Genomic DNA, 25,437 nt, shown 5'->3' on the forward strand with positions numbered 1-25,437 from the left:
CACAAGGGCTTTATTGTGCATAAAGAAGAGTGCCCAAGCAAAGACATCAAGTTCTTGCGCTGTAACATTGCAGCGTCTTGAAGAAAAGGAAGCTCTTTACAGGCACCAGCTTCATTCCTGCTTCAAAAGGTTGTAAAACGTGACCTCAGAACCTTCTTGCTCTCCTTATGGCCAGACCCGGATTGTATTTCCACAGAGAATGGATTTTTTTTTTTTTTTCAATTTCATTTTATTTTCTTTTAATACAAAGTTCAGATCTTTTGCTAAGAAGGCTTGTCTTTGTACTTCTAACTCAGTCCATGTGACTGTCATAACATTTATTTCCCTAGGAAATGAGAAATGTTCCTTCATGAGCAAAGCCACAAAACGAAGCTGGCAGGCTCAGGTACACACAGCACATAGCTTCTGCTGGTCTGCATGTATGGGGCTGCAGCCATCACCCCTCACTGCTTGGCTGCCTGGTCCTGCTCTCTGCCATGGAAAGAAAAAGCAAAGGACTTTTCCTCTGTTCCGGAAGTATTTGCATTTAATGTGTCTTTGAAGGTCTGCTCACTCAGGGAAACTTTGTTTTCCTCTCTCGGGAAGAGCTGCTTTGAGAAGGCTCGCCCTTCAAGGTGAGCCAGAGCTGGAAAGAATACACGGGCTTGGAACAAGATGGAAATGGGCAGCAAAGGATGCGTGGATGTGTCACCGCGGTGGGTGGGGGATTTGTCACACTGTAAAATAGCACTGTGGTTTTTCCCTCGAGGTGTGTGCAGGGAAGTCTGTGGCCTGGGGTGCTGTGAGCGCTGCTGCTGGGGAAGGCAGAGCATCCTGCCGGCCCTGTCCTTGTTCCTGCCTGCTGGCTTTGGTTGTTCTCAGCCTGCTCCATCTGATCCACCAACTTACCTCCTTCTGGAGAGAGGGAGCTTTCCAAATGGGCCTGGGAAAAACTTTCCTTTGGTAATCCTTGAGATAACAGGTCACGCAGCTTCACCCAGCGATTCTTGCACAATGACTTGTGGTCAGGCTGAAGTGTCTATTTTAGAAAGGCATCCAAGTGATGGGAGGTCATGCAGCATTTTTGCTACCCATGCCTGTGGTTACTTACTCTCACTGTTAGTTTGTTCCTTAACGCTCCCTTCAGGTTTTTGCAGCTGGAATTTTTCGCAGCTTCCATTTCCAGCTGCTGCCTTTTGGTCCGGCTTTGCTCCGCAATACCTTTGCATATTTGGAGGAGCCTGCTGAACGGGTGTGAACGCTCTCCCCAAGTGGCAGAAGCTTTGTTATGGAAGGCCCTTGGGTTTTATGAGACTTTTCAACCCTCCGGTCGACTATTAAACAAGCTGTAGCTTGTCACGGTTGACAAACCTTACGGCTGGTCTCAGACCTAACCTACCAGTTTAAAAGGCTGTGTTCTTTTGTGCTCAGGTTTCTGGGTGGGGACCGTTGGCTTCTGAGAGAAATTAGCTTGTGGCCTTCCTTTCCCCCTCCCACCTCAAATACATTTAGCTTTCTGTTAGCTGTTCTGTCGCTTCCAAACACCAAGAGGAAACGTCAGCCTGTGGTTTAGGAGGGCAGTAGATGGGAACGTCTAATTGCAAGAAAATAATTAAAAAATGAGCTGCGTGATTAGCAACGGGAGATAGACTGCGGGAGGCTCTTTAGAATGATTCAGCCATAATTATTCAAAACCAAGTTGAATTTATTCTTAAGCTTTGGAGAAGAGTTCTTGCAAACCTGGCGTGATGTTTATACACCTGAGTAAATGCCTGTCTCAGCACTTCGGTGGTGTGGAGTGCTCCGATCTAAATCCCGTCGGAGGTAAACGCAGCACACCTTTGTCTCAGCTGGGGCTCCTGCCTTTCAACTGCAAGCTGGTGAGGTCCAGCCGGTCGTAGGGGTGGCTGCTGGGGGCAGGCAGAGTGCTGAGCTGCTTCGTGCACGTTTGCTCTCTGCAGGTTTCTTTGTATGGTCTGTCTGGGATGCGGAGACCGCCTGCACCTTTCGCATGGATTTTAGGAGCGTTGGAGCGTACTCCTTGTGGCACGGCATTGCAGCTGCTGGTGCTACCTGCCCAGCCAGGCAGAAGTTGGTATTTTATTTTCAGCCCTCTGTTTTCCAAGGAAGCCGGCCTGCACCGAGAGGCCTTTTTCCAACGCTTCTCTCGGCCTGTGAGTGCCAAGCGGTTGGAAACGCGCTGTGCTGAACTGGCTGAAATCCGTTTGTGGCGGTTGTTGTTTTTGTGCTGGCGGCTCACCGCCCCGATAAGCATCCACAGGGCAGGGCCGGTCAGGGCCGGGAGGGCAGTGCTCCGCGCTCAGCCCCGGCCGCAGTGGGCGTCACTGCAGAGCAGCGCTCGGGGTTTCGTCACACCTGGGGCGCGTTCTCCTCCTGCATTGTCCCGCTGCGGCCGCGCTGCCTTTCTCCGCAGAGCGGGGCGATGGGCTGCAGCCCCGGCCTGGCTGCGTGCATCTGCAGTTTTAGGCGAGAGCTCAAGCAGGCTTTTCTGATCCTGCAGCAGCCTTGGCAGGGCAGCCAGCCGGCCCCATCTTGATCTCTTTTCCTTTCTTGATGCAGCGCTTGAGCTCCCCTCGTTGGGAGCCGACTATCCCTTGCAAATATCACTGCCTTGCGTTCGGCATCCTGGGCTGGGTGACGTGGCTGGTTGGAGCTGTAATGAGAGAGCTGATATCCCACCAGTCTTACAGGGAAGATGCCGGCCTTGCGATCCCGCAGTGCCTTCCCACAAGTCTTTCCCGTGCTCAGAAGGGTGGATGCATCCCACAGCTCCGTCCTCCTCCTCCAATGTAAGATACATCCAAGAGTCAGCGGTCGCTTGGACTCAGCAATGTCATCTGGGTTTTGGTCCCTGGTGGTGATGCCCTGAGTCAGCTCTGTGAGGACTGCTGTCTTTCTCACCTTGCGTAGGTTCTGTTGGGAGCTGTCAACCGCATTGCCAGCAGTCAGGCTATAAGCAACCCTTTTTCCTTGTTAATTGCTGTCTGTGGCTTGGCACCAGTGATGCCAGAAACCCTCCCAAGTAGCCCATCTTGGGCTGTGGACTTGGGTGTAGTGTGTTGCCTCAGGTGGTATGGAGCAGGATAATCCTCATTTCCCGGCTTTGGAAATCATCCTGAGCTGAAGAAATAGGGAGGGACTGGAGCCAAACCTCCTGTTCCAGATGGGACAGTAGTGGCAGGAACACCTATTGTCCACAGAGCTGTTGCCAAGCCACAGACAGTAATTAGCAGGGAAAACAGTTGTGCTTCTTTTAAAATTCGAACTTTGTAAATAATTTTCCTTTTTAAATTAAATAAACATAGGTTGATATGCCGAGTGGGCAAAATCAGGATTGCAGAACCAAGCATCTGCAGTTGTATAAACTTGTGTAGTTAGCAAGTTAATAAAACCAGCAGGTTTGTCAAATGGAACCGAATTCAGTCCTGAATGATAGCTGAGTGTGAACAGGATTTATTACATCAGGGCAGAAGAAATCAGCTAAACTTACGTCAGCCCCGAAGTCCAGAGGGGGCATTGCAGACGCTGGGCCTGAGGCACTGCACTGCTGGGACTTGGAGCTATGGGGTGCCATGCGGCCTTCCAGCCTCTTCAGTATAATGGCAACGACAGTAAGGGACCAAAACACCTGCTTGGATGTTGAGTGTTTTGTATTTACAGCATGTAAGTAAATATAAAATGGATTCATTAGTCTGCTTTGTTGATTAGGGCTGGAGCACCTCTCCTGTGAGCACAGGCTGAGGGAGCTGTGGTTGTGCAGCCTGGAGAGGAGAAGGCTCCGGGGAGACCTTGCTGTGGCCTCCCAGTACCTGAAGGGATCTTATAATCAGGAGGGATGCTGACGTTTTACGCGGTCCAGTGGTGATAGGATGAGGGGGAATGGTTTTAAACTAAAAGGGGAGATTTAAGTCAGATGTTAGGAGGGAGCTTTCTCAGAGGGCAGTGAGCGCAGGTCAGAGTGCCCTCTGAGTCCCAGGGAAGTGCCTTACCATCTCTTTGCTATCCATCCCACCTCCAGCTTCCCATATGGACAGAGCACGCACACGTCATTTCTTGGAGAGAAGCACATGAAAGCTCGTCCCCTTCTCTTTCAAGCACATTGTTGGCTTTCCTTGCATTAATCCTCCTTCCTTTCTTTCCCATTGGTCCCTCTGAGGCAAGATCAGAAAAGGCTGTTCAGTACCTCACTGCAGCTGATGATAACTTCTTAAAACAGTTCTGCTCTCAGTAAGGACGTGGGCCACGGCCACCCTGCGTGGTGCTGACAGCCGGCCGGCCTCAAGCACGAGGCTCTGCTGGTCCTTGGAGGTCCCTTCCAACACTCCTGTGATTCTGCTTCTTAAATAACCTCCAGGCACATCCTCATCTGTCACATGCATGTCCCGAGGACTTCATCAGCTTTTATGCGGCAATTAGCCCTGCAGAACCGTGTACTCTTACAGCTGAAGTAATGGCACTAACAGCTGTGTAAGTGGTGGCCAGGAGACAGGGAGCCACTGCTGGAAGGAATCGTGGGGTAATAGGAGAGCTCTGCTGCGTGGTGGTAGTGCTGCTCCAGCAACCACGTGAGCAGGGAGGGCTTTTTTGCACAGCAAAACCTGCGCTGAAAGTGAGGAATGAAACTGCCATGCTGTAACAAGCACCTTTGCTGGATCGTAGCCTTGTCAGCCTCTGCTCCTCTAGGGGGTCTTCTGAGATCTCCCATCTAAAAGGTTAAGCTGTAAAAATGAGAAAGGCATGTTCCCTTTCCTCTGTCGTTCAGTGGTTTTTAATTTGCTGTTTGATCTCCGTTCTCATGCACTGGCTGCGTGGGAGCTGCAGCATTGGGTTACAAACAGAGCAGGTGACCATCCCTTTTAAAAACTGCGAGGCTTAATTAAAAGAGAGCGATAGGAGTTGATTTTTTTTAGTCGTTGCTTGGATTTATACGTGAGGATCCTCCCCTATCTCTTTAAATATGAGATGTGAAGTCTGTTCTGCTGGCGATGGCATTCTCTGCAGGATGGCACTGGGAGGCCGTGCATCTCCCAGTGGGACTGGGCTGGTGTATGACTATGGTGCTGGTTTGGGATATCAGCAGCGATACATCCCAGGAGCTCGTGCAGCACTTTTCAGAACCCGGCTTGAAAGTTTTAAGTGCAGATAGGGAAATATGTCATCTTTGTAAATGACCCTAAATTACCTGCAATTTGTTGGGAGTTACCATTTCTGAGTGCTTATTGCAACTATAGATATTTGAGGAAGCTTTTGATTATCCTGGGCTTATAAAATGTAATTGGCTATTTCTTAATTGCTGTCCTCTGTGAAGTATAATCACCCACGACGTAGAGCTTTTTATTTATCAATGCCGCAAACAGGAAATCAAGAGTGTCTGATGGAGATAAGTTTGAGACTCCACCATAGCCTGCAATTGCATCAGGTGACCTGTCTGTAAGGAACCCGCTCTCCTGCTCAGCTCTGGAGGCCTTCAAAGAACCCAGAACCTCCAGTCCCCGAGATCCCTGTTCTTGTTGATGTGCACCTGGGTGCAGACAGACAGCTTGAGCGGGCTGTGCCAAATGTGGCTGCTGAGATCTCAAGATCCATTGTAGCCCAGAGCAGGGGGCTGCTTCTCACATCCTGCTCACTGCTGGGAGCTGACAGTGCGCTGTGCCTTGGGGACACGGGGACGTGTGAATAGGATGTAATGGGGACTGACATGGCCCCGTCTGGGCTTGTACCCTCTGTGTCAGGGTAGAGGGATGGAAGGGAGCATTAACAGAGCTCGTTCCTGGCTGGAGCCCTGTGCCAGGGCACTGCTCCCACACCTGAGGGCTTCCAGCACATGTTCTGGTGTGTGTGTTTTCCTTAAACGCAGTCTGTAGGTTTAAATATCCACCTTACTGTGTCTTTAGAGCATGAATTAAAAGCACGAGCCGCTCGAGAGTGTCCCGCAGAAACGTGTGGCCGGTTCCGAAAATAGCAATGCCAGTTTCCTTTGAGGAACCACCTAAAAACAAAACCTTAAAATAACCCCCCCCCTTTCTGCTCAGCTAACGCTCCACAAACACCGAGCCCTATGGTTTTATTTTTGCTCTTTTGATGGAAGGCAGTGAGTCACTCACCCAACAGAGCGCCCATTGACGGCCAGGAGCGGCGCGGGGCCGCTGTGCATTGTTGGGGCTGGGCAGGGCTGGGCAGGCTGGGGCACCTCTCACCAGCCCTGCAGATCAAACGCGGTGAGTCAGGCTGCAGAAAGGCGAAGGGCCCAAATTAATTAATCTGCTTGGGTTTTTTTGTTGTTGTTGTTTTTGTTTTTAAATCTTGTTTTTACTTAGCGGTAGGGGCACACATACACATACACACACACACACACACACACGCCAGCCCATGTTGGTGCAAGTTGAATTTTCTTGTGCCTCTTGAGCTGCCCTGGTGGGAACTCAGCCCGGCCTTCGCTCTGCTGCAAGGGGACGGAGGTGCCGGCCTGCCTCTGCCCTCATAGCCGTGTTCCCACTGTGCCTGGGCAGCGGGGAGGAGCAGGATTGCTGCTGCTGGGGCAGGCAGGAGCCGCGAGGTGCCGGCAGTGCAGCCGTGCTGGCTGACCAGCGGCTTTCCCCCCGGATTTCTGGCTCCTTTCCCCAGCATGGCCTGCTGCCAGAGGTGAGAGAACCGCATCCACAAAGCCCACAGCTTCCAACACCGCGCTTAGTCCATGAATCAAGCCTTAAAGGCTGTGAGCGCGAAGGGCAGCGCCGATGTCCCACACCCCGTGATGGATTTCTCAGCGCTTGTCCCATCCCCCAGGGCTGCAGTGGGCACTGAAGGCCTCCAACTTTATGCTGGTCTATTAAACGCAAGCGCCACACACTTTGATACCTGGGGCCATTCCGCCCCAAGCGTTCCTCAGGTGCTGGGGAAACATGTGTTCACCTCCCAGCTCACCAGGCACGAGAAGCCGGCCAATTTTCAGCATAACGCACAATCTCAACTATTTTATTGCTTAATTTAGGCCATAAAGTCCCTTTGATGTGTTGTGTAATGCAACGTTCATTCTGAAAAAGTGGGTGGAGTAGCTTTATGGTATTATAAAAATAAATAAAATGCCTGGCAGGATTTTGAAACCACATGGTCATTCCTCCTCTATCCACAGATAAGTTGATTGTTGAGAGAGAAATCTTGCTTAATATCTAACTTTGGGTGATTTATTTCTCCAGAGCCCTTTCATCTCCAGTACGTATTGGGTTATCTGTGACTTCTAATCTGATTGTTTTAAGCGTGATCAAAGAAACCAAGAGAATGCACTTTATTTTCCCACTGTATGAATAGAATGTTGTTTGTACAGTGCATTACATCACCTGTTCCTGCTGTTCCTGAATTGTGCACCAAATGTTTGTGGTATAAATAGAATACATAATGGACTTGTAGGGGGTGATGAAATTTGTTCCACTTGCTGAGTAAAACAGAGTTAACTAAATGAACGCTTTCTTCACACCCAGCTCTACCTCGACACACAACAACGCGGGCTGAAAATGCTTGGAATAACTCTTGTGTGGAGCACGGAGGTGGAATTAGGCAGCGTGGAGGGACCGCTGCGAAAATCTGCAGGAGACTGCAGGGCAGGCAGGGAGATTCCTGCCATTGGAATTGCTGGCATTCTTTCCGGGCTATGCAAAGAAAGATTTTGGCCTTCAGTAGTAGCGGCAGCGTTGTTGTGACCGCGATGGTCTCAGGGTTTGGAGGTGGGTTCTGCAGAGAGGTGGGTGATTCTGTTGGGTTTTGCGCAGCGGCAGATGGGTCTCTGACCTTGCGGCTCTCATTCCTGGTGGAGAACCTCCAAAGATGGGCCTGGAACTGCGTCTGTCTGATCCTAAAAATGCTGAATTCAAGGAAGGATGTTTGTTTTCTGGCATATCCTAACGCTTCGCCGCCGTGTAGCCTCGGTGTTCTGCAGAGGACGGCTGTCTTTGGCAGCTCGACCACATCTCTTCCTGCTAACCTCTCCCATCCTCTGTGGGGGCACCCATCAACTTTCCCCCCCTAATTATCTAATTGATTAATATATTTAACTTGGAACGTTTGTTCTCAGCCTTTCTTTTCTTTGACTTTTAGTTTGTTTCTCCATTTGCAGAGCAGGAGAGTAATCTGAGGGGCCGAAAGCTTGCAGCTTGCTTGTTTTTCCAAGCTGTATCTGTTGGCCTGGGAAAAAAAAAGAAAGAAAGAAAGAAAGAAAGAAAGAAAAACAACACCTCTCCTTTCTGACCTTGTCTTGACACACCTACAGGCCCTCATGAACATCCCACCCTGGGTAAATAACTCGTGTTTTTATTCCGAGGAGAGCTGCCATGCACCAAAGGGTCAGGTATAATCACTGGGGAGATAAAGTGGCGGCTTTATCTGAAGCGATTTCTCTTTAGGGTTTTTCTTTTCCCAGTCTCTGGTCTGTTTGGGAGTTCTTGTGCAGCGGATGGTCACCGTCAAGAATGCTAAACTGGCACAAATAGGGAAAATGTTTCTCAGTTCTGGGTTCAGCAGTGCTCTTGGGAGAGCCGAGCTGCGTGCCACGTCCTGTCCCCACTGCACTGCCCCATGCTGTCCCCATGCTGTCCCCATCCTGTCCCCTGCCACCCTGCTCACCGGAAAGCAGAAGGCCAGGGGCATTGCTGACATACCATTCCAGTGGGATGAGCTTAGGGCCGCTATCTCTCTCATCAGCCTCCGGGTAGTGATAATCTGATATACTGCAAGGTTTCACCCCTCCATGGTTAAGCTGCTGGTGGCTTTCTCTTGTCTTTAGTTGCCCAGGTTGTGGCAGCAGAGGGGAAGGAGGTGGGGAGAAGACTGGAGCATCGCTTCAGATGCTGCTGCTGCTGCTGCAGCAGTTCACTGCATGAGTCAGGATCCAGATCAGCATGGTTTCTGCAGTTTGCTCCTTGCTGCAGCAGTCACCATGTGTAGGATGGAGAATTCTCCTACGAGAGTAAACTGAGCCACTCTGCAATTTCTTTGCAGTGAAATTATAGGAAGACGGGTTTGTGTTTCTCCCTTGAAAGCTGGGCAGGACCAGCATGGGACTGACTAAGCCTTTACAAGTTTCCCAATGGAGTGCTAAGCAATGGGAACAGCAGCACAGTTCTCTGCTGTTCTATCCATAAGCCTGCTGCTGCTGGTCGAGGTGGTGATGCAGAGGTCTCTCTCTGGAGATTTGCAGGCAGCATCACATTGCTTGCCTCAGGGGCATATTGCAAAGGTTGCCTGAGCTTAAGCACTTCTCAGTTATTGTTTGCACAGTGGTGGTGGTTGGAGGTCCCCTCTCTCCAAGCTGCAGGGAGGGAATGTTATAATTTCCATTAGGGTACGGGTTTTTCCAGCCCTGGAGGAGCAGTGTCTTGGTGAAGGTTCAGCTTCATTTTGGCGTGGTTTGCCCCGTCCATCTGCAGCTGTGGGGGAGAAGGAGTCTGGATTGTCATCTGCTTTGTGGCTTGGTGCAGCAATGAGCTGAGCTCTCTTTATGGCCGTTTTATTGCTGGCATGGCAGATCCCAGAGCGTTCCGGTTGGGCTCAGTGAACTCAGGGACATCGAGCAGCACTGGAACAACTGCGTCTGCTTGAACTCACCCATTGGGATATCGCAGTTAATCTGCGTAGTTCTCTTTCCAGAACAGAAATCTGTATTTCAGTTTGATAACGTTACTATTTCTTTTTCCCAGACTCTTATTCAAAAGAGCTTAACAAGTTGCTTCAAAAGCAGCCGGAGGTGTGAATTACAGCTGATGTAATTAATTTGTGTTTGTGAGCCTGGCCCCCTGCAGTCTGGGTGGCGTTTGTAGGGCTGGCGGTTAGGAAGAACAAAAGTCTAATCTTGGAGAAGATTAGGGATTCTTTGACAAGGGTTAAGCTGGGGTTCCGCTGCTTTATCGTTTTTCTGGTGTCCTGTGGCAAGTCTGTAATTTCAGCCATCAGCAGCGTGCAGGCTGTTCCTCACACTGCACTCAGAGCTGGGCCGTCTCTGCTCACCTACTCAGCCGTTTTGCAAAACAAGTCTTAAAAAGTGGCTTAAAACAGCAGGAGGGCAACTCTGGATCCTAAAGACGCTGCAGGGATCCCCGTTGCAAGGACATTCGGGGCCAGAGCCCACTGCACAGCTTTCGGAGCTTGTCCTTCCCAAGCCCTGCGCTCCCTGCTGCCATCTCCATGCCGTCCCATCTCTTCTGCTCGTCTGTTCTCATCTCCCCCACCCTGGGGTAGCCAAGCAGCATAAATACTGTGCATCAGCCGGACATGGCTGGAAATGAAAGAAGGAAGGAGGTGGACAGGCAACAGGCAGCTTCGGAGGGGGAGGCCAGCCTTGCCTTTAATGCGTGCAGAGCCCTTGGAGCGCTGAGCCCCAGCCCTGCAGGAGCAGGATTTATGTCCCAGCACACTTGCAGCCAACGTGTTGTGGCAAGCTTCCCCAAGCAGCAGTTTCCACTTTTCCTCTTTGGTGTCTATTGTTTTGTTATTTGGGGAACTGGAATCCATGAGCAAATCTGAAACATGGTTAGCATTAAGTTCTGACGCAACGTGTTTTTTTTCCTTTCAGATTGGTCTCAATCTCAGCACATCTTCCCCTGATCAGCTTAAGGGGTCTGCAGCAATCCTGTGACTCACGTGCTGGGGCTGTGAGCAGTGTGTTTGGTGCTGAAAGGCCGTCCGGGGTGGTTTTAGCAGTGCTGCAAAGTGCTGGCTTGGGCTAAATCGTGCAAACAGTCATTGATCACGAGTGTGATTCCAAAAGAGGAGGAGGCTGGCTGGGTTCTGATGGTTTTGATTTAGCCATTTAATGAACAGCATCAGGAATACGTTACGTTCTCAATTATTTTGATTTTAATCTAATGTGTTAATAACGTGAGGCTCTTCGCATGAAAATATATTTCCAAGCTGCTCGTAGTATTTGCTAGGGTAGTAAGTTGAAGACATATGTGAAAGGAAGGGCCATCTGATGAACTGCTATTGTTCTCTTAATTCAGCCCACCCCATTTGGGCCAGTCTGCATGAATGGCTTTGTCTTCACTAATAAAATTATGCTATGTTCCCTGCAACACATGTTCTGCATGTCCCAGCTAGTCAGCAGCAGTAAAACTTCATTTTATAGCTTTATAATGTTACCTTCTCAATTATGGCTTCTTTTAGAGACAGCGGTGCTTCCAGGGCTGACCTTGGCACAGCATTTGAGAGCTGCCGTAGCCCCGTGCTTCTGGCTCGCCGCCCTCCCTTCTTGTGCTCGTGTTCCCTGCATGGCTTGTCAGCACCACGCACCTTGTCACCTAGAGGATGCCGCACATTCGATGTTGGAAGAGAGATAGCAACGTGTTCTGTGGTCTGCATCCTTTGCATTCTGCCCAGAACGCTTGGCTGAACCCGCGGTGCATTGAGGCTGGCTTGGTGACAGGCCGAGTGTGGCCGTGGGAGCTACGGCCGCTCCACAGCCCATCTGTCTGCTGGGCTCCTGGGGGCCAGAGAGTCTGTGAGAAGAGCTGTGCTGCTCCTGGAGCCTGGGAGAGCTGCGAGCAGCCTGACGGTTTCCTTTGGGCAGTCCGTGAGAGGAAGAGATGGATGAAAAGCGACCTTCTGGCTTGGCACAGCGGCACGGAGGGAGCTGCTCGCAGCAGCTGGCTGGCTGTGGTCCTCGGGAACCGCTGCCGAGCTGGGAATCAGCATGCACAGCAGTTCTCCCATTCCTTGGCACATTGTCTTTGATGGGCTGTATGGTGGAGGGGATTAGACCAAGTTCTTAGGGGAGGAGAATAGCCAGCAGGGGATGGCTGGTCATTTTTGTTCCTTTTGTGGCAGCAAACAATCTCTCCCTTACTACTCAGAGGGGCTCACGAGCCTTTGTAATGTTTATTAGGCTGAAAGATTTGGAGACCTCTGGTCTAGATAGCTCTCCAACTGAGAAGGGGAATTTAGGCACTTGTGATAGTGTAGCCAAAGAAATTACAATAAATATTTGGGAGATTTTAGTGTTTGGCGTTCTTCAAGAATGGTTTAAGGGAATGAAATCTTCAGTGGGAAGGCTGGAAGTCCAGCCGAAATGACAGAGATGTGCCTGGGTTGGCGTTGGCACTTCTTCCCCACTTCAGGGATTAGGAGTTGTGTAATAGCGGCGTAATGATCTGCAGAATTGGCTCATTTAAACTTCAGCTGCTTTTGTTTAGGAGATGGACTTCAAATCTGAAACTGGGTCAAAATCTTTTCTTGCCCTTGAACTAAAAGTTCCACATGCTTTGGACGTCTGTTTGAGCAGACCCTCTTCCCCACCACGGTTCAACCTGCTCTCCTTGGCTGAATTTCAGCCAGGTGGATGGCCTTGGGCTAGTGATGCTCATCACTTGAAAAGGTGGCATTGGTCGGGATCAGACAAGGTTTGGTAGGAGCTGATGATGACCTTCTGCAGCTAATTCACCCTTAAATAGTCAGGATGGTGAGAGACAAAGGATTCTTTGTATTTCCCAACTAGTATCAGCTCTTCCCTCAAATGAAGTCACTGCACTCCGCTTCTCTCCTGCTGTTCAGACCATTCTCCCTGGTCCTCGTGTCTGATGGAAACATCTCCTCTCAGGCTTACAGCTGAGTAGACACCATGCAGGAGTGAATTCCATGCCTGGATTCTTACCACGTTTCCAGTGAAGTTCAGTGTCAGAGTTGTATCACTCTGCACAAATCTTCTTCGGCACTGACGTTCTTTCTGACAATGAGGCCCAAGTCATGGCCCCATATCTCCTCTGCAGTAAAGAATAAAATCCCCAAAAGGCCTTTGCATGCAACTGCTTTTCTGACAGTAAATGCAGATTCTTTTCCCTCACCCCAAGGGCAGCTGCTCACGGACATGCACGGCCCCTTCATCTTCTAGGGATGGCTGCAGTCAGGGAGATCTGCAGGTATTATTACATCACGGATGTATACAGAGTTCTGAAAGATCCGTCCTATGATAAGAACTGCTGGTGAATATTGTTCTCTTTTCCCTGGATGGGACAAGGTGCTGCCAGCAGGAGCACAAGCCAAGCATCTCTGCAGTCACATCATGTCACGCAAGAGTCTCACAGCTGTAAATGCAGATTCGCAGGCTCAGACGTTGATGTCACAAGCTCCTGCATGTTTTGATTAATTCAGCTACGTTTTCACACACAGGTTTGGGAACGGTTGCTTTCATCAACTTTGCAATCAAAATTGATGCCAGGGATATTATGACTCACGTTGCAGTCTCACTTGTAGTTTTGAAGGGGGAGTTAATAGTGATATTAAAATATCACTCATTTACTATATAGGCGGAGCTGGCAGCAGTCGTGGTTGCCTAACACTTCCCATTATATAAAACTTGGTTGTAGTTGCTCGTATCTTTATCAGACTTACGTTGTTTGGTATTCTTCCATGCTGAGATTCTGCCTCAGGCCGAATTACTTTGGCAAATTTTAGCGAAAATAGAGGAGGAGGAAATTACATTGTTTTGCTCATGTCAGACTCTTACAATTTACTTTCCATTGATTACTTTCCAACTTTCCTCTTTGAAGCAGGCATGTACCATTTGGCAAGTGGGTTGCTGGGGGGGTGGGATTGGCATGGCAGCTTGGACGTACCTTTTGCTGTCCATGTGAGAAACCACCCAAATTTGGCTAAACTGTAAGGTTTTGAAAATTGCACGAGCTCCGTTGAAGATTCTGGCAGCAAGATTCTCCGAGAGGCATATGTGAGATGGTCATGGCTGAGACTTCAGAGGCTGAAAACTGCAATTCCTGTTGCCACAGCTCCTGGTTGTGGAGGCTCAGACACTCCTTGCTGGCTGAGCCAGCTCTCTTCTCCAATCCTCTAGAAAAGGTACTCAGAGAAAATAATAAAAAAAACAACAGCAACAAAATCCAGCTTTGGGGGGAAGGACTGGGGAAGAGGTAAGGAGAGCAAGATCCTCCAGCAGCTAGCAGGAGGGAGCGTTGGAACCTGGAAAGGGGTTTTGTGATGCTCCCGGGAGCTTTCAGGTGCTGTAGCTGGAGGGTGCCTCTTCAACCTCACTTCTACCCCTTCATGCAGGAGGCAAAGCTTCCCCGGTGTGCTGTGTCTGCATGCCTGTCACTTTGTATCCTCTCATAAGGAAATGTAACCCGCTCATCTCAGCGGGTTCTGATAACAGGGTAGAATTCTCTTGTGTGCAAATGAATTGCAGGTTGGAGAGGAGAAACCCTGTTCACCTCAGAGAGAGGAAGGCTGTGAACTGATCTTAACTCTGTCATTGAACCCATAAAACTAACTGGGAGAGAGGTGCTGGCAATGTTTGTCCCACATATACAGGGGACACTGAGTCTTATGCAAGGTGCTATCTCATGGAATTTCATAACTTCTCCTCTTGTAGCTGCTTGTTGATGTGTGTGATCACAGACTTTTTCTTTAGGGTGCTTGCTCAGTTCAGTGCATGGGATGGCAGGTGCTATGGGAGCTAACAGAGGAGGGGTAGGAAGGAAAGTGCACCAGGCATGTGCATTACCTCTTGCTTTGCTGAAAGGCCACTCAGTAAAAGAGGCAGAAGGTGCAGGCAGAGAAGTGCAGGTGTTTCCATGCTGGTTTCTGCTAAAGACATCCTGCAAGGCAGCTCTTGTACCTGGGAACATCCTTGTTGTGCACGGTGCAGATTTTCTGTGCTCAGCTGAAGACCCCAGATCAGATTTACTGAACTGAGCAAGTGCATGTAAGGCAGACTTATAAAATGCTGAGTGTTAGGCCCAGAGCATTTCAAATAAAGCAGATTTTGAGAAAATGTTGACTATGTCAGCATTGGCATTGGCTTTTTGTATGCAAGAGGATAAGAGCTTTTCCCTCCTGTAGAATAACATCACAAATAAACACAGGATTCACTGGTGAAGAGTGCCACAGAGTAGTCTCCAGCAGAGTGAATTATGCTGTGTTCGGTATAACATTTGAGTGATGTAAGCTAGATAAAGTACAAAGAGGAGGGAAAAGAAGGATATCAATCCATTTATTGCGAGCCCTGGGCACGTTAAGTTCTGCAGAGGCAGTGCAGGATCAGTAATAGCACGTACCAGGTACCACAGAGGTGAGCAGAAGACAATATTTTTTTCCCCAAACAATAGGTTGCTTTGCCCTGCTGTGTTAAGGAGAAAGTATTTAAGCCTTAACACACTGTTGTAATGCCTCCTTGGGCATTCGATGCCATTGTAATGTTTCTCCTCCATGCCGATTTTCTGCTGGCCTGTCAAGGCTGAGATTTGGCCGCAGCCTTGTCATTACTCACAGCATTCAATCTCCACAAACCTTCCAGTGTTTGCTAATTATCACGGTGTAGTTGGAGCCTCCTTCCCCCCTGTCATTTGGCTGAGTGTCAGCAGGTAGGTTGTGCTCCAGGATTCTGGCAAAAGCAGATCAGAAGTGCTTAGGGTTGGATCACCTGGGCTTGTGTCTTTAAGAAATGGAGGTTAAAAAACCATACAGCTGGCTTTTATCTGGACAGTGGCTAACGTATTTAGAACAAAAAAGCAGATTGCTTGCATTGTTGCTTATTTTTCCTAAATAGAACTGTCGACTGGTTTTAATTGCATAAAGATATGTAGGAATGGAATAAGAGTTCAAACAGCTCTTTTACAGCACTTTAAATGGACATAGTACTTCATATATATGCCCACAATAATGCATACCAGATGAAAAGATATTGTGGAATTTGTGTAATAAAGGTAAAAGCTCATATATCTGCCTGTTCTAATGGAAGAGAAGTAAAACAGAAGAATTCTACAAGGCGAAAATAACAACAAACCTCAGCCGAGTTCCTAAAGTGAGGTTTCACTTGCTGTAAAGTGCATGCAGAAATAACAAACATGACTTCCCTATGGGGTGGTTTAGCACTGTAATGGGATGGAGTGCGTATCAGCCTCCAATGGCTTCCCCAGTGCTCTCATTGAAGCTGAAGGTATTTGCCATGTTCTGGAGCAGAGGTGCCTAACAAAGCCCTTCTCATTACATTTGAGGTGTCTGCCTTAAACAAGCGTTGCTAACAGACCTGTGCTGGCTGCCTTCAGGTACTGCACATCTCAGGCCTTCTGACTGCTGAGTTTAGATCTGTTTGTAAATGTATGGCTACCAGAAATTAGAAACTGAATCCTCTGATTTCGTGAATCATTTAAATATGTGACCTCCTGTGATCCTGATGCAGCCGTGTATCGTTTGGCTTCCAGGTTCCAGTTAGAGGACTGTCCCAAAGCTGCGGCCAGGACTGCATTCTGCACCATCTAAAGAAGAATTGCTTTAGTCTTTACTTAAGAGGAAGACTCAGTAACAGCTGTGTGCCTATTTCCCAGGGTACAGTAGTAAATTATTTGCTGTCAGTCTGCTAAACTCTTTGAAAACAAAAATTAAAAAGTATGTGTAGAAAGGGCAAGATCCTTTTCAATGGTCTCTGTCTCCCTCAGACCCAGCTTTTATGTGTTTCCTTCCTTCTGGTTGTTACTGTACAGTTCACCAAGGGCCCATCCCTGCTGATGGCCCCTGTCGAGGCTGGTACCCTTCAGTTCACCCTGACCTCGCCTCAGCCACCACGTTATGCACGTCAGGTCGGTCTCAGGGGAGAAAGGAACATCAGATTGCCAGCTCCCAGTGGAGACCAGAAGGCTGAGTTATGATTTATGTGCGCTTACTGTGATGCTGACGTCCCTTCAGAGTCAAGCAGTAAATGATGGAGGAGGTTAAGAACCTTTTGCAGCTTGCCAGTTCTTTGCTGTTGACACAGCTTGCTGTTTCTTGGTGTGATCCAACAAGGATCCTCTAACAGCCACCTTTGTGGAGCTTGTGAGACCCCAGAGAGCTGCTGGAGAAGCTGTTCCATGGTGCTGCACTTCTGAGACCCACTGCTGTGTCACGGTGCAGTAAGCTGGTGCCTATGGCCTGCTGCTCATTTTAAAGTATGAGATGGAGACAGAAGTCTGCTCTGGGGGACCCATCCTGCCCTGATCTAATGGTCTCTTGGCTTTAAACTTAAATGCACTCCCTGTACTGAACTGAAGCCCTTGCAGGACCTTTTAATGTGAAGGTATGAGATGTCTTTGGGAAGGTCCTTTTGCTCTAGTGAGTGGTTTTTGTCATGTGCTGCCAATATCCGATCCCGCTCCTTGACCTTTAATACACGTGGACAGAGAAGATGAGGACGTTTCTGATCAGCTGAATCTCCCCTCTGGGAGAGCCACGAAATTCCAACTCCCAGCTTTACCTCTGCCAGGCCTCCAGCTTTCTGGTTCTGTTTTCAGCTGGGTCTGGACTTTGGTCCCCCCAAAGGTTCACGGGGGAATGCTTGGTTCTTTTTTTGGGAGTTAAGACAGCAGTGAGTGGCTGTGCTTGGAGGCAGACGTCTTGCTTCATGTGTGTTGGCATGGCAGGCCTTATTCAGTGAAAGAAAGGGGTTTCTGTGTGCAGTGTTAATACTAGGAGTCCCTCAGTAGTCCTATGCACCTCATCATTAGCAGGTCTTCGTCAGAGTTCTTTGGGAACAAACCCAGATTGTTTTGAAGGGCTGAGACAGGAGCCTCACGGCTGTTCAAATATGACATCACTCTGTTTCTTCTGCCACCAAAATTTGTAATTTCACTGAAATACCAAGCTTGTTGGCAACGAATTGGTAACGATTATACTTTCCTTTGATATTCTCAATGAGGATTTAAATGGGGCCAGTAAGTCTGTGGCTGTCCAGCTCAGCCTAAGTGGCCCAGTGATGCAAGGAAGAAGTTTAACGTCAACATTGCAACTCATTTTTATCAAATGGAGCCCACTTGAGTTGCATATCTTCCCCTTTCATTTCAGCCATCAGAAACACCACTGCTTTGATTTGAGTGTCGGGAAATTCATCGCTGGAAGCAATCTGGATTGCAGATTGCATTTCTGGTTTCTATTCCCTCCCAGAAAGCTTCAGTGGTGTGAGGAGGCCCAGAGCCAGGACTGCCCGGTGTGCCCTTTGGTTCCATAGGCTCCGGCTCCCCGGTGTGGCCCACACACCTGTGGGCGCAGAGCTGCACCATCCCCTGCTCTGGAGTGCACAAGAGACTGTAGGTGCAGAGGAAGGAGAGGAAACGCACTGAAGTCTTTAGCCAAAGCTGGATGTTTTGTTCCCATCCAAAAACTTACTCATCCTGCAGGCTCTGGTCTTAAGTTTCTGAGCTTGCAGAGAAATCTGCTCGTAATTTATCCTGTAAGGCCTTTCTTGTTGAGCAGAAGTGTTGGCAAGGAGCAGCCGAGGCGCTGGAGAATCCCCAGTTACGCCTGGTTCTACCAGGCCTCCTCAGATCTTTCTTTGGAACGAGTCGAGAAGAGGAAATACTTTCCATTTCAGAGAAGCGTGGACAAACAATGTTGCTTCAGACGGGGAAGAAAAGCGGCAGACAGAATTATAGCGCTGAATCCTGCTGGCCAAAAGCATGCTCTCTTCTTTATTCAATAGTTCCTGGAACACAGTGTTCTTATTGTATTCCTCCTTGCCTGGCCCTGGCTCGGCCGGGGCGGCCCTGACTGGCGGCCTGGCGCGTCTCCTTGCTCTGCGATCCCAGTGCAGTGCCGCTGGCTGTGGGAGCCCAAGGAGTGCCACACGTGTCCCCGGAGCAGCCCCGTCCCTCGCGTGGCGCTGGGTAGATGTGTGTGCTGGAAACCTGGAGCCGCTCAGAAAGGTCCCCCTCTGCCTGGCAAACAAAGTGCTTGCTTGCCTGGTTTAGTCATTAAGTAAATTTGTGGTTTGGTTGAGATGAAAAATAACGTAGAAAAGCTGTTGAAATCCCGGGATTAATTTGATAGCTTGCAGGCAGTGGTGTTTCTGAGCGGAGCCGCTGCCTTCTTTAGGTGATGAGCAGACCCAGGTACAGCCCTGCGCTTCCCCATCCCCTCAGAGGCAGACGTTTGGAAGCCATTTGCTGCACCCAGGCCCCGGCCGAGCCCGTGGAGCAGATGTGGGGTGCCATGGGGTGGGAGCGAGGGAAGCACACTCGGCCTCTTCTTCCCTCAGCAGAGCCCCTGCTGGGCAGAGACGTTCCCTGTGTGACCCATGTACAACTCCCAGCCTGTGCCCAGGGAGAAGGAACCAGGCACAGAGGCACAGGGTCCCACACAGAGCCCCCGTAGCTGAGCAGAGGGGTTTCTTTGGGGAGCACATCTGTGGGCGCTGTGGCAGGTGGGGACCTGTGTGAATTCACACTAATAGGTTGAAAGGATACCTGTTACTGTTAGATAGCAGAACAAAATGGTCCGCTGCCTTTGCTTATTCCAGGGGGATCCAAGCAGCTTGTTAATTGATGTGCACACGTTGTGTTGCCCACGCTATTTTTATTAATTCACTCCGTGTGCATTGAGCTGTTAAGGAAATGAGCTTTTTGCTCGTATCCTGGGGAAGATAGGCATTGTTTTTAGGATCGATTGGACTTTATCGTGTGGCAAAAACAGATTTTGACACTTCTGATTTTACATCTATGATCAATGAACAGTTTGTAGAGCTCCATCAGGGTGGTTGCATAGGCTTGCCTGTGTTGGGGTCTAAATCACTTAGTTGCAGGGAACGCACCTTGTGTACCATAGTGCTTGGAAGCTGTATGTCCTTGCTAGATGCAAAGGGTTATGAGTTGGAAACTCAGGTTGTTAGATCTCGGTTTTGTAGTTGTGCTTTAATACCAAGCAAGGATTACTGAAGGTCCCCATGAAATAATCTCAGCGTACTCCCGAAATGGAATTGAATGCCTTAGAAAGAAAGAGAAGAGCTCTAATCTGTACTTTTAGTTAAGTTTTTATTTATTTCCCTTCTTCCTCCGGCGTGGGAGGATGAATGAGCGCGGAAGGAGATACAGATTTGCAAAGGCAAGGAGTGCTAAAGAGCGTCATTTTTTTTTCATCGGCTTTTAAAAGCCAGACTGTAATCATAAATTCCCTGATAGCTGGAGCATGCAGGAGTCGTCTTTAAGCCTACGAGTGACAGGCTGCTGTTGCTTTTCAAACTTCAGATTTCTTTTTTTTTTTTTTTCTTTTTTCTCTCAAGACAGAACTTTGATCTGGTTTCTTTGTAATGCTCTGCAGAGCGCTTGGGCTGCCGCGCTTGCAGGCTGCAGAGCTAGAAGTGAACTTTCTTGGTGAGAGCCATCTGGAGACCTCAAAGAACAGATTAACTTGTCCAGAATTGATGCGATCTTTGAAGAAGCTGCCCTTGCTTAGAACACATGTGATTAGCTTGACATTGGCAGTGGTGAAGTTCAAATACACAGCAGTATCTGAGTGCCCGTGATAATTGGGAAGAGTTTTAAGTGGAGGAACCCCGAGGATTTGCAATCAAATTATCAGCTAAATCCCTAATTTTAGCCTCCTGACCAGACTTTGTGTCTTTGGAGCAGGTTAAATCCTGTCAGGAGTAAAGGTTTTGGCGTTACATCCTCGCAGGCGTTTTGTTCTTAGGTTCAAAACACACAAGTGAGGATTTACTGGAGAATGCTGTGAATGCTTTGGGGCATTTCTGATAGTTTTACACCCAGCACGGTGCAGTGTCTGGTGGTGGTTGATGGTACCATGGCTTGGAAACTGAAACTTGAGGTGGACCAGCAGTGTAAGTTGCCATTCAGACTTCTCTCCAGTTGCCTTTCTAATCTCTGGTTTAAAGGTGACCCTGCCACTCTGGGTTGTTGCACTGTTCGATAGCATGTGCTATTTCAATATGCTGAAGTTGTTTGCTTTCAGCTCGTACATCATAAGCTAACGTGCTCACCTTTTAATTTGAGTGATTTGGCTTTGATAGTGAAACGTGGTACTGCATGAGGGATGTGTCAGTTACCCACTTGTTGGCAGAGATAAATGTAGGAAAGGAGCAAGGTGGGAACAGGAATTTGGTGACTGGGTCTCACTGAACTGCAGCATGGGCCTGTGGTCTCTGGGCCCTGTTTTTATGGCATCAACCCTCAACTTAAACAGCCACCAGAAGAGAAAGCTTGGAGCTGTGTCCTGCCACAAGATTCCTTGTGGTTGTGCAGGGGGGGAGTATTAGAGCTGCTTCAACTGCAGTAAACTGCCCATTGCTGTGATGAGAGATCCTGAGCTTCTGCAGAGCCTGTTTGCTGGGATGTATCCCCTCTCCTGCAGCACAGAGCTTTCCAAAGCAGCTCATGAAGTTTGGGTGGCCATCAGCTGCCTCGCTACTCAAGCTGTCTAGAAAATGGGATTTCTCCCTATTGAAAGAAAAGAGATCACCCAACCTTTGATGACTAAAGGTTCAGAACATGGCATGGGATTAGGAATATCCTTATTGAGAACTGTGTTGTGTGGATTTGGCTTTGCAGACAGAACGTTTGAGTCTTTCTCCCACTGTGGATGCTGATGGTGATACAGTTCTTTCCCAAAGCATGCCAGCCCTGTGTTTTTTACACAGAGAGCAGCATGTTTGGCACAAATTGAGCCCTTTTGCATCTTTGAATTGAAATTAAATATATGCGAGCTTGAAGTTGTGTGAAGGAATCCAAAGCCGTAAGGGAAAGAATGGTTCTAAGAGATTCGTGATGCAGTGGGAGCTCCAGGTGATCTGTGTCTTTGGCCTTATTGCTCCAACCTCTCTTCTCACTTCATTGGAAGCTCTGAAGCCTGATGCTGCTCACATTCATGCTGGTCTTGGTGTGAGGAGCGGGATTGGGGGTGTTCAAAGTCAGGCTTTGGGCAGCCTGATCTCTCAAGAAGTGTCCCTGCCCGTGGCAGAGCTGTGGATTGGATGGCCTTGAAAAGTCCCTTCCAACCCAAACCGTTCTGTGATTCTGCAAAATAAAGGGCTATGCAAAATAAACTCTGAGCAGAGAGAAGGAAACATTAGGGAAATGCTTGCTCGTTTTCTGACAGCTTTGGCCCCTGTCAGTAGCAGTGGAATTGACAGTGATCAGCGGAGAGCCGTGTGAAGAGAAAAGGCAGCGGTCGGGCTGACTTACTTGGGTCACTCTGATCTCTGTCAGAACTGTTCCTCGTGTGATTGCTTTGAAGGCTGAACAGCTGAGAGCTGCAGAGGAGAAAGGCTTTCTTTCTGCAACGTGTGAAATGTTACATGTTAATTTCAAACGAGTTCATTGCACTTCTGGTCTAAAACGAATTCAGAAGTCTGCAGGAATTTTTGTGAAGTCTAACTTTAAATGCTCACCTTTCCTTTTATTGCCCTTATCAGCACATAGAGCTCGGTATGTGAAGTTTTTAGCTGACATTTCAAAACGCTCCGAGTGTGTCTGAATCCCTTTTAAAGCAGCCTCCCCTCCCAGATCAGAAGTGACCAGTTTTTTGTTAGACTCCATGTTCCTTTAATGTTTTCCTGCTAATAGATGTTGAAAGCGTTCTTCAGAAGCACAGCACAAAACATTCAAATAGTGATATGAGCCAGCTGAAGAGAGTTGTCAGGGAGAGGGAACATTAAGAGAAGGATTGAATACAGATGGATTCCTCAAAAGTAATGTAACCTGTTATGATTGCTTTGAAATCTTATACCCTTTCCATGTACTTACGCTTACCGAAAGTTTACATTTGCATTGATGTATTAGAGGCAGAGCTAAAATGGAAGTAATCCCTGTTGTATACACGCTTAAGTGTGTAATTTTAGCTAAATACAACAGTCGTGACCAGAACTCTTCCCTGCGTTCTCTGTGGAAGAACCACAGCCCTGTGCAGTGCTGCAGGAGAGCCTCCGTGCCCCGGCTGCTGAATGGCGGAGTGCCATGAGGCGCCCATCTGCTCGCTCTTACCTCCTCAATTCCTCCAGCCCTCTCAGACTCGTACCCAATAACTCTTAAAACGCTTTATGCTGCTGGAGGGGAGGGAAGGCGGCCTTCCCTCAGCCCCACAGCAGAACCAGTCTCTCAGCTGCGCCACTGGTTGCTTCCCGGTGAGAAGAGGAGAGAGGAGGCTCAGAGCCCCCAGGCCCTCTCCTGTGCATGTGCCTGTCTGCTCTGCTGCTCCCCAGGGCTCTGGCCTGCAGGATAGTGTGAGGCTGTGAGAAAAGAGCTGTATATCGATAGAATTGTACAATCAGGTTGGGAAAGTCCTCTAGGAACACCACGTCCAACTGTTAGCGTAGCAATGCCAAGTCTACCACTAAACCATGTCCCTGAGCACCACATCGACATGTCTTTTAAACAACCTCGAGGAATGGTGACTCAACTGCTTCCCTGGGCAGCCTGTTCCAAGGCTCCACAACCCTCTCAGCAAAGAATTTTTTCCTAATATCCTTCTTAAACATCCCATGAAGCAACTTCAGGCCATTTCCTTTTGTCCTATTGCTTATTGCGTGAGAGGAGAGACCGACATCCACCTCAGTACAGCTTCCTTTTTGAGGTAGTTGTAGAGAGAGAAGTGAGGCCTCCCCTGCACCTCCTTTTCTGTAGGCTACACTACTCAGTTCCCTCAGTGTGTTATTAGCAATGGGAGCTGAATGTTTGTCCCTTGAATGCCTGGGACATGTTTGTGATGGGGACGTGGCTCTTGGAATACCCCTCAGCAAAGCGGCTTCAGGAGACCGGGCAGCATCCCCATGCCTTTGGCTGCCTTTGAGGAGGGTGCTCAAGAGCCACATACAGACCTGAGCTTTCCTTCCCAGGCAGAAGATGGGAGCTCCAAGCTGCCTGCAGCAGCAGAGCTGGGCTCCTAGCATGGATTGTGCAGCCCCAGCGCCTTGCTGGTGCAGCTGGCCAGGACAGAATGCACGGGCACAGAGCTGAGCAGCCATGGCAGGGCTGTGATCATGACCTGCGACTTCCACCTGGCCAACACACCAGAAGAGCTCTGGAAAACAGGAGCTGAACTTTTTTTTCCCATGTAGAGTGCCCTAAAAGCTGCAGATTCAAGTTCTGCCATTTCCCACAAGTGAAGGTACAGGTTAAGGTGATTAAAAACCCCATAGGGTTTTGTTTACCTTGTACATCCCAGTGTGTAGAGGCATTGCCTTATCAGCAGGACTGCCCTGGGGTGGTAGGAGGTGTGTTCCTTCCCTTTTAAGTGATCAGCGGATACAAAGGAGAAGTTGATTGATGTATGCATTTTATTCTGTATATCACAGTGCTTTCTTAATATACTGCTAGAATAATCCATGCCGCTTCCAGAGGCGCCTGACAAAAGGTCCACTAGAAGTTGGTGTTCTATTTTAATTGGGTTATCCAAAAAGCATCCTTCTCTTTGCCCGCAGGGAAGGCCTGACCTATCCATCATTCTCACCTCAATTTAAGAGGTTTTATCTGCCTCCATCATGCAACTGTCATATCAGATTTGACAGGAGGGTTACACGGCGCAGCGTTCCTTTAATATTCAGAACTGACCATTATGCAAGGGGAGAGCTGGTGAATGGGTGGTGGAAGGTTTTCACTTATTATATTTTGCTTTTTAGGGCGAACTTGTTCAAATTACTTCCAGCTTTAAATATTTGCCCTAGAAATCCGCTTGGAAATCTGATGGATATAGAAATAAGGTTGCATCAGTGCACATTTGAAGTGACAGTCAGAAAGTTTGTGTGCTAGAAAAAGTCCGTGGTGACTCACCATCCCAGGGTAAGCATTCAAACACTGCCAGCTCTGTGCTACAGCGGAGTGGCAGAACCTCACAAGGCTCCTTTTGCCTCCAACAGTAGTGATAAACCTCAAGTGACTCAGTTGTGGATGCTCTCTACTCTGCTTCTGTGCTGAGCTCCATCATCTAAGGAGAAGTAGCTTGGAGTTTGTAGTTTAGTGGCAGGCAAGACGTTGGCTTTCTCTTTGTGAGAACAGGGGTGAAATAGCTTCTAACTGACATGTAAATGGGCCTAAAACAATAGCAATTTTTGTTGTGACCTATGAACATGCTGGTGTGTGTGACCCCGTGTATTACAAGGGAAATTGGTTCTGATTCTAGGAGCAAAAGGGCAGGGTGAATAGAAGCTATTCACACTAGCAGCGTGGAAGCTGTAGCCCTGTCTGACTCAGTTTTAAATTGCTTTGGTAGTGCTTCCATCCATGTACTCAGAATCCCATAGTACTCATAAATCATTCTGAAAACCTCTACCTCAAATGAGTTGTCTGCAAGTCTCTGCTCATTTAGTGGCCAATGTAATGAGATCAGGTGATGATCAATATCCTAGTGATGGTTATCGTATGTTCATACTCGTAAAAATATGCCAGAACTGCTAACTTGTCTCTTTGCTGGTATCTTCCTCACCTCCAGTCCTTCCATCTGTGTGTTTCTCACCGTTTGGTTTGGGGGTTTTTTGGTCTTATCTAAAGGTAAACTCATCAGGGCGGTGACTTTGGTTTTGCCTGTAGGACTTTGACCTCTGCAGTACAGCTGGAAAAGCTTTTCACAGCAGAAGTGGGGAGCACAAGCTGCGTGGTGTGTCCTCCCTGGAAGGCTTTGCTCAGGGTCCGTTATGAGCCACATCAACTGGGTGCATGTTGCTGAGTCATTAATGACAGATGATGCTGAATG

General features: G+C 48.6%; 1 protein-coding gene and 1 long non-coding RNA gene across 7 annotated transcripts in view; one reads left to right on the forward strand and one right to left on the reverse strand.

The window, feature by feature from the left end:
• AXIN1 (axin 1) overlaps positions 1 to 25,437 on the forward strand; it is a 76,644-nt gene that overhangs the window by 19,463 nt on the left and 31,744 nt on the right. The window lies entirely within an intron of this gene.
• LOC121106768 lies at positions 7,264 to 13,896 on the reverse strand. Its single transcript, XR_005839749.1, has 2 exons — positions 8,652 to 13,896; positions 7,264 to 8,178 (listed from the first exon to the last, which is right to left on the reverse strand). It is a non-coding gene; the product is annotated as an uncharacterized LOC121106768 (long non-coding RNA).

This window comes from Gallus gallus, chromosome 14, assembly GCF_016699485.2.
Source record: "Gallus gallus isolate bGalGal1 chromosome 14, bGalGal1.mat.broiler.GRCg7b, whole genome shotgun sequence".
Taxonomy (NCBI): Eukaryota; Metazoa; Chordata; class Aves; order Galliformes; family Phasianidae; genus Gallus; species Gallus gallus.